Consider the following 8,443-nt stretch of genomic DNA (forward strand, 5'->3'; position numbering starts at 1 on the left):
CTGCAGCCATGGCTCAATTGGAGCTTGTTGGCTCCAGGTGCTAAGGGTGGCACCATGGCACCATGCCTCCATCTTAGGCACTAAGAAGAGCTTGGTTGCTGAGCAATGGAGCAATGCTCCAGGTGGGCAGAGCATTGCCCCCTAATGGGTTTGCCAGTGGATCCTGGTCAGGGTACATGTGGGAGTCTGTCTCTCTGCCTCCTCTCCTTTCACTGAATAATAATAATAATAATAAGCTTATTTAAAGATTTCTTAAAAGTCAACAATAAGAAAGCAAACCACTCGATCATTAAAAAGGTAAAAAAATCTGAACATACACCTCACCAAATAAGATATGTAAACAACAAATAAGTATATGTACAGATGCTCAACATTAGTTATTTTGAAGAAATTACAAATTTAAAACAATGAAATACTACTACACAGCTGTTATAATGGCTAAAATAAAAAAACTAACCATCCCAATGGCTATTGAGAATGTGGAACAGCAAGAATTCTCATTCATTGCTGGTAGGAACACAAAATGATATAACCATTTGGAAGAGTTTGGCAGTTTCTTGCACTGCTCAGTACATATTCAAAAGATTTGAAAACTTAAATCGTTACAAAAACCTGCATGTAAATGTTTATGGCAGCTATAAAGTAAAAATTAAAAGTAACCAAATTCTTCTTTGAAAGATGAATAGATAAGCAAATTTTGATATAATAATTCAGGAACAAAATGTGAAATATTATTCAGTGGTAAAAAGAAATAAGCTATGAAGACATAATAAAAATGGATGAATATTAACGGCATTTTGCTAAGTGAAAAAAGCCAGTCTGAACAGGCGAACATACTACAGTGGTACAATGAGATACGAATTTAATTCGTTCTGTAACCGAGCTCGTAAGTCAGTCAACTCGTATATCAAACTGCTGATACTAGACCCCTGCACCAACTAGTGGCAGCTTCCTGAATCATGACTCATATCTCAGAATTTGAATTGGATGTCGAGCAAAAATACAGACCGCGGCGCAGCTCATATCTTAAAAAATTCATATGTTCGTCTGTTTGTATCTCAAGGTACTACTGTATATGATTCTGATGATGACATTCTGAAAAGACCACTTGTTAGCAGAGATGTGAGGGAAGGTAGGAGCATTGATAGGGGATTTTTAGGGCAGTGAAACAATTTTATATGAACTTCTAATGGTGGATACATAACATAATTGTCAAAAATCATGAAACTTTACAGCACAAAGAATAAAACTCAATAAATTCAAATTAACATAAAAATCATTTAGGAGGTCTTGGGGATCCAACATGGAATGCAGAACATGACAAAAGAACCCAATTGTATCAATTACAATATAAAACAACTTCACTGAAAGTCGTTGGGGGGCGGAGTTGACTAAGTAACTTTAGAAATGAGTGAAAACAAGAAGACTAAAGGCAAAAGAACCTACATATGAATACTGCAGTCTAGTTAATAAAGTGGTTTTCCCATAGGAGTACCTGTTAACATTTATACTACCACTGAATCATTATGTCCTTGCTCCATTAGCAATGGAAAGGGTGGAAAGCAATGACACCCCAGTATCAATGAGCACATCTGACACTCGGATCTTGCTTTCTAACACCAGTCTCTAAATATATAAAAGGACTAGAACCTCTTGGAGAAATGGCTGACTAAGACCAAGGCTATGAAGTTGAGCCTAGTCATCTTGCAGCACCAGAATGTAAAGCAAGTACTCAAACAAACAAAAAAGAAACTACTAACAGTTATGGAAGCATGTCAAAGCACAAGGACACGAGAGCCAACTGAAAGAGATCCCAATGGTCAAAGTCAGGAAAATTAGAGCAAGATAAAATAAAGCAGTACTTGCTTTGGCAGCACATATACTAAAATTGGAATGATACAGAGAAGATTAGCATGACTCCTGCATAAGGATAACATGCAAATCCGTGAAGCATTCCATATTCTGGGTAGGGTCTTAGTGGGCATCCGCGTACCCTTTAATTAGCTTAGAGGAAATATGAGTCAAACTATAATGTATGACACTCAATAGCACAATCATGACTTTTCACTGTAAAAATATTTTTAAAAGAAATAAAATAGTATTGGATAATAACCCATATCTAGAGTTTATATTGATAGAAATAAATAAGGACAAATTCCCTATGCAGAAGATCCCAAATAATTCATACAGATACTCCATCCTCCAGGAGGCGGAGCATCACTCCCCACTCTGTAAATCTGGGTTGTGCATAGAGATTTTCTTCCACAGAGTACAGTTTGGAGAAGAGGAGAGGCGTCACTTCACAGTGGAAAAAACTGAAAACACTACTTCTTCCAGGCGATCAAGGTCAACATCAACACTGATAACACCAGAAAGGCATTTTACTTCTGTGCTCTTCTTTTTCCTTCTGAAAACCCATAATCCCAGTCTAATCATGATAAAAACAAAATCACACAAATCCCAGTTAAGGAACATTCTACAAAAAGCCTGACCAGTACTGCTCCAAAACAATGAAAAGATGAGAAACTGTCATAACCAAGAAGGATTTAAGGAGACTTGACAACCAAAGGTGATGTGGCATCCTGGGTAAAATCCTGAAACAGGGAAAGGACGGTGGGCAAAAACTAGGGAAATCTGAATAAAGTATATTACTTAATTAATTATAATGTCTTAATATTGGTTCATTAATTATTACAAATGTATCGTACTAATACTAGGAGAATTGGGTATTGGGTATATGAAAATCTCAATACTTTCCTTGCAACTTTTTTGTAAATATAAAACTTTTTAAAACTATTTTTTTAAAAGGGAAGAGAAAAAACTGGAAAAGTAAGCCCTAAAACTTTATCAGTGATTTCTGTTAGTGATGGGAACACAAGTGGCTTTTTTTCTGCTTATCAATATTTAAAGAACAATACTATTAGATTTTTATTTTTAACCCTTGAAGGCTTGACATTAGTCTAACAGCCTTAGCATTTGGTCTTTTGCATCTTCAGATTGTAAGAATTTTGGCCCTTGTTAAGCAAGTGACATCCGTCACTACTTCCAGGGCTGTAGTCCCACTGCATCGAGGATCCCTCCACCAGGCGCAGCAATCCCAGGATGTCAACCCACAGCATGGTTTGCATGTGTCAGAGCTGCCAACAAAGACATAACTCCAACAGAAACTGGATGGAACAACATTACTCATACAGAGAAGACACAGAGAAAGATCAGCCTCAGTAGGGAGTTTTGATCTCAGAAGGCCAGTGTGCCTTGCCCCACCGCTGACACAGGTCTGCACACATCTCTGGTGCTACAGGTGAAGAACACCCTTTTTCCCTGCTAGGAACAGATATAACAGTGGAGTGCCATATGCACACATTTTAAAGCAGAACAAAGAAGTACATACACATCAAGCCCAGAACAGGGAACAGATTCTCAGACAAGGTGATATACCCAGCACAGGCTGTGAAGGGCTCATTAGCTTCATGTAAGGAAATGGTCCAGGCTCAAGGCACACGCTTTCTGCAGCCCTGGAAGGGTCAGCAGCTGTGCATGACTGCCTTTCCTGAAGCCCCTCATTCAGAAGAAAACACACCAGATAGTGTAACCTCCTTTCGAAAAAGGAGGTAAAGGAAATATAATTATTTCATAGTAAGTGATAGCAGAGAGTCACTTTAAATATCAGGGGTATAGAATGAGCCACTATTATTAGAGAAACAATTACTTTAGCAAATTAAATTTTAGAGATTATGACAGAAAGATAGCTGCAAAACTAATAATACCTAGTAGAAGTAAATTCTCCAGCTCTCAAGAAGGCAACACTGCACACATTCCAGAAGTCATAGGGAGTCCAACAGAGCAGAATTTCTCTCACCAAGCATGGTGGTGTCTCAGAGGGGCCATGAGAAGACCTGGGTCCTGCTCTTGGCTGATATGCGAATCCCTCTAAAACTTGTCCTTCACATCCTCCTGGAGTGCCAAACACCAATGACAATAGTTTATTTGCCATCAAGGTGGCTGGTTATCTTTTTGGATAGATTCCAAAATCAAGTTACATAAACCAAGACTAAAATACTTTATGATGACTTGTTTATTGTTTTAAAACAGGCAATTAATTAATAATAATTGTGAATTGAGGAGATGGATATTATTTATATAATGACTAATGTCTATTTGTTGTCTAAAAAGTCTGTGTGGGTATAGAAGTTAAGGGCATAAGTTCATATTCTACCTGGGGCAATTATTTGCCTTCTCGATGCCTCAGTTTCTTCATTTGTAAAATGGAGATATGTGTAGTCCCTACCTTATAGTTGATGTAATAGTTAAATTGAATTAATTATGTTAAGTGTTTAGCATAGTATTTGGCACACAGCAAGTTCTATATAAATGCTAGCTGTTGCTTTAAGTAAGGGACTTAGTGGCTTTTTTTCACATTTGACTTGGAGCTCCAAACCCAACATTATATTTTCCTTCCTCCCCCATCCCTACCAGCCTCTCACTCACTTCTCCATAGCATAACCATTCTCTGAGTTACCCAGGAACAAAGCCTATTAATTTTTTTCATTCTCATTCTCAATCTTTTTACTATTGAGTTGCTACATCCATTAAATCGACCTTTTTAAATGATTCTTGCATTTTTACCCCATTGCCAACACTGACACTGAACTTAAGCAATAGTCAATCAATAATCTATTAACTTGTTTTTCTATTTCCTTCATTCACCCCAATTCACTCACAGACTGATGCCAGGTTAAGTTTTCTTTTTATCTTAGTAACAACTTTGTTGAGATACAATTCACGTTCTATAAAGCTCATACTTTAAAAGCGTGATTCAATGGTTTTTAGTATATTCACAGACTTGTGCAGCTTTCATCATTGTCCAATTAGAAAATGTTTTCTTTGCCCAAAAAGAAACTCTATACCAATTAGCAGTTACTCCTATTTTCCCCCACACCCAGCCACAGACAACCGCAATCTACTTTCTGTCTCTAAGGATTTGCCTAATCTCTAATTCTTGTCAACATTTTATTTTTTTAAGGGAGTTTATTTTACTTATTTATTTTTTTGTGTGTGTGTTTGTGACAGAGACAAGAGAGACAGAGAGAGGGACAGGTAGGGACAGACAGACAGGATGGGAGAGAGATGAGAAGCAGTAATTCTTCGCTGCGGCGCCTTAGTTGTTCAGTGATTGCTTTCTCATATGTGCCTTGACCGGGGGCTACAGCAGACTGAATGACCCCTAGCTCAAGCTGATGAGCCTTGTTCAAACCAGATGAGCCCACACTAGAGCAGGCAACCTCAGAGTTTCAAACCTGGGTCCCCGGCCTCCCAGTCCAATGCTCTATCCACTGCACCACTGCCTGGTCAGGCCTTGTCAACACATTATTATCCATCTTTTTTATTATAGCCATTCTAGTGGGTTTAAAGTATTACCTCATTTTTTTTTAAGAGAGAGGGACAGACAGACAGGAAGGAAGATGAGAAGCATCAACTCATAGTTGTGGCACTTTAGTTGTTCAGTGATTGCTTTCTCATATGTGCCTTGACCGGGAGCTACAGCAGATCGAGTGACCCTTTGCTCAAGCCAGAGATCTTGGGCTTAAGCCAGCAATCATAGGATCATGTCTATGATCTTACACTCAAGCCAGTGACCCCTTGCTCAAGCTGGTGAGCATGCACTCAAGCCAGAGGAGCCTACATCCAAGCTGGCGACTTCAGGGTGGTGAACCTGGGTGCTCAGTGTCCCAGGCCAATGTTCTATTCACTGCACCACTGCCTGGTCAGGCTTACAGTTTTGATTTGTATTTCCCTAATGACTAATTCCATGCACTTTTTTGACAATTTGTACATATTCTTTGGAGTAATGTCTGTTTAAATCTTTTCCCATTTTTTACTTGGGTCTTTGGTTTTTAAATGTCTTTTTATTGTTGAATTGTAAGGGTTCATGACATATTCTGGATAAAAGTCACTTATTTGATATGGTTTGCAGATACTTTCTCCCATTCTCTGAGTTGTGATTTCAATTTCTTGATGTTGTCTATTAAAACACAAAAGATTTTCATTTTGATTCATTTTAATTTATCTGGTTTTTCTTTTGTTGCTTGTGCTTTTGGTGTCATGTCTAAGAAATCATTGACTATCCAAGGTCATGAAGACTTACTCCCATGTTTTCTTGTAAGATTTTTATAGCTTTCATCTTACATTTGAGTTAATTTTTATATATGATATGAGGTAAGGATCTAGCTTTATTTTTTTGCATGTGGATATCCAGTTGTCCCAGCACCATTTGTTGAAAATACTAATCTTTCCTCATTGAATTGTCTTGATACCCTTGTTGAAAATCAGTTGACCATAGCGGTAAGGGTATATTTCTGGACTCTCAATTGTACTTTATTGATCTTTATGTTTATCTTTATGCCAGTACCTCAGAGTCTTGATTACTACAGATATATGGTAAGTTTTAAATCAGAAGATGTGTCCTCCTACTTTGTTATTTTTCAAGATTATTTTAGCCTGACCAGGCAGGGATGCAGTGGATAGAACACTGAACTGGGATGTAGAGGACACAGGTTCAAAATGCCAAGGTCACTGGCTTGAGCACGGGCTAACCAGCTTCAGTGCGGGTCACTGCCTTGAGCCTAAGGTTGCTGGCTTGAGCAAGGGGTCACTTGTTCTGCTTTAGCTCCTGCTACCCCTGTCAAGGCACATATAGGAAAGCAATCAAAGAACAGCTAAGGAGTTACAATGAAGAATTGATGCTTCTCATCTCTCTTCCTTCCTGTCTCTTTGTCCTTATCTGTCCCTCTCTCTGACTCTCTGTCTCTATGGAAAAAAAAGGATTATTTTGGTTATTCTGGGTCCTTTGCATTTTCATATGATTTTTAGAGTCAATTTGTCAATTTTTAGAAAAAAATACTGGCTGAAATTTTGATAGAGATTCCATTGGAATATGTTGGTCAATTTCAAGAGTACTTCAATATTAATATTAAGTCTTCCAATCCATGAACATGGAATATCTTTCCATTTATTTAAGTCTTCTTTAATTTCTTCTAACAGTGTTTTCTAGTTTTCAGAGTACAAATTTTACACTTCTTTTGTAAAATTTATTTCTAGATATTTTATTCTTTGTGATTTTTTGTAAATGAAATTGTTTCCTTACTTCATTTTTTAATTTTTTAATATAGAATATAGAAATACAATTAAATTTGTATTGTACAACCTTGCTGAACTCATTTATTTAACAATTTTAGTGGATTCTTTAGAATTTTATACATACAAAATCATGTTATCTGCAAATGGAGATAACTTTATTTGTTCCTTTCTAATCTAGATGCCTTTTTCTTTTTTCTTGCCTAATTTCTCTCTTTAGACCTCCAGTACAGTGTTGAATAGAAGTGGTAAGCATAGATATTCTAATTTCGTTTCTTATTTTAGAATGAAATCCTCCAGACTTTCACCATTTTTGCTTTTTGCTGAGGGCTTTTCATAGATGGGCTTTATCAGGTTGAAGAAGTTCCCTCCCATTCCTAGTTTATTCAGTGTTCTTTTTAAATCGTAAAACAGTGTCAGATTTTGTGAAATTCTCTCTCTGCACAGCTTAAACTTTCTAAAGAACAATTCTGGTTTTATGACTTCAATGCTTAAAACTCTTCAATGGTTTCACACTGCCCACAATTTTAGCAGATTTTCAACTTTGAGATGCTATAGCAGAATGAAATCCTCAGGGATCTTTAAACAAAATAGACATATTTTGCATTTTGGAGAAATGTGAATTTTGGGTGGAGGTGAGGTAGTGGACTATAGAAGGCTCTAATCCTTAAAAACTATAAATATAATGAGGTATCATTCCTGTAATTAGGTTACATTTTACGGCATCATTCACTTTAAAATAGGATGATAATCCAGGTGGGCCTGAACTAATCACATGAACTCTTAAAAGCAGAGCTTTTTCCAAGTAATAGCACAAGAGGAAATTAGAGAAACTTAAAACATGGGAAGAAGTCAATGTGCAGTTTTTAGTTTAAAGATGGAGATAGCCTGCCTGACGAGGCAATGGAGCAATGGACAGAGTGTCAGCCTGGAATGTTGAGGACCCAGGTTTGAAACCCTGCATTACCAGCTTGAGCGCAGGCTCACTGGCTTGAGCATGGGATCATATACATGATCTCTTTCTTGAAGCCCAAGGTCACTGGCTTGAGCTCAAAGGTTGCTGGCTTGAGCAAGTCTTCCCCTTAGTCAAGGCACATATGAGAAAGAAATCAATAGACAGCTAAGATGCTGCCACGATGAGTTGATACTTCTCATCTCTCGCCCTTCCTCTCTCTCTCTCTCTCTCTCTCTCTCTCTCTTTCTCTCTCAAAAACAAAACAAAACAAAAAAAACTGCATATACCCTTATGAGAAGGAATGCAAGTGACCTTTAGAAGCAACCCATGCTAATAGGTAAGGAACTAACTAGA

At 37.5% G+C, this 8,443-nt stretch overlaps 1 non-coding gene across 1 annotated transcript; it reads left to right on the plus strand.

Moving 5' to 3' along the window:
- The first annotated feature begins 1,858 nt into the window (after positions 1-1,858).
- Positions 1,859-1,965, plus strand: LOC136321625 (U6 spliceosomal RNA). Its single transcript, XR_010728771.1, has one exon. It is a non-coding gene; the product is annotated as a U6 spliceosomal RNA (small nuclear RNA).
- Positions 1,966-8,443: the final 6,478 nt, after the last annotated feature.

The sequence above is a fragment of the Saccopteryx bilineata genome, chromosome 1, assembly GCF_036850765.1.
Source record: "Saccopteryx bilineata isolate mSacBil1 chromosome 1, mSacBil1_pri_phased_curated, whole genome shotgun sequence".
In the NCBI taxonomy this organism is placed as follows: Eukaryota; Metazoa; Chordata; class Mammalia; order Chiroptera; family Emballonuridae; genus Saccopteryx; species Saccopteryx bilineata.